Genomic DNA, 803 nt, shown 5'->3' on the forward strand with positions numbered 1-803 from the left:
TCCTGCGCTTTGGCGTGCGCCACGTGGCCCTCCGCGCGGAGGCCGGGCCGAGCCCGGGCGCCTGGGCCGCCTCCGAAGGACGGCGTTTGTGAGGTCAGCATCTCCCCTCACGGGGGGAGGCAGTTGGGGGCGCGGGCTCCCGCACCTCTTGGCTGGCCTTCAGAGCGTAGTTTGCTCCAGTTGTTTTTTTCCCTCCCCTTCCGTTTCTGTGTGCTCGTACGGTCAAAGCCAGGTGCGCGTGCCCGTATCCTCGGCGCCAGAGTAAGAAAAAAAGGGACCACTCAGCGTGAGCAGTGCCTGAAAGGCAGAAAACTCTTAGCGGTGGATCACTCGGCTCGTGCGTCGATGAAGAACGCAGCTAGCTGCAAGAATTAATGTGAATTGCAGGACACATTGATCATCGACACTTTGAACGCACTTGCGGCCCCGGGTTCCTCCCGGGGCTACGCCTGTCTGAGAGTCGCTTGACGATCAATCGCCATCCGGGGGCCTCCTGGGCGGCGCAGCTGGGGTCGCCTCGCAGGCCCGTCGCTCGCGGCGGCGGAGGCGGTGTCCCACTGGTGCCCGGAGGGTAGGTGGTCAGGGGTTTGGCGAGGGAAGCGCTTCCCTAGGCGGCCTCGATCCCTTCCCTGCGGCCCGGCAGGCGTGGTCCTCATCGCGGTCGTTGTCGTCGTCGTCGCCGCACAGGGCCTTTGTCCCCCTAAATGCAGACTTGGGGAGAGCTCCGTAGCTCCCCGCAACCAGAGCGAGCCACTGGGGCGGAGCTCGTCCTCGCCGGGACCGTGCTGCAGATGTGGTGGCGC

General features: G+C 65.5%; 1 non-coding gene across 1 annotated transcript; it reads left to right on the forward strand.

Moving 5' to 3' along the window:
* The first annotated feature begins 310 nt into the window (after positions 1-310).
* On the forward strand, positions 311-463 carry LOC143694557 (5.8S ribosomal RNA). The gene has a single exon (XR_013183135.1). It is a non-coding gene; the product is annotated as a 5.8S ribosomal RNA (ribosomal RNA).
* Positions 464-803: the final 340 nt, after the last annotated feature.

The sequence above is a fragment of the Agelaius phoeniceus genome, chromosome 7 (assembly GCF_051311805.1).
Source record: "Agelaius phoeniceus isolate bAgePho1 chromosome 7, bAgePho1.hap1, whole genome shotgun sequence".
Lineage (NCBI taxonomy): Eukaryota > Metazoa > Chordata > Aves > Passeriformes > Icteridae > Agelaius > Agelaius phoeniceus.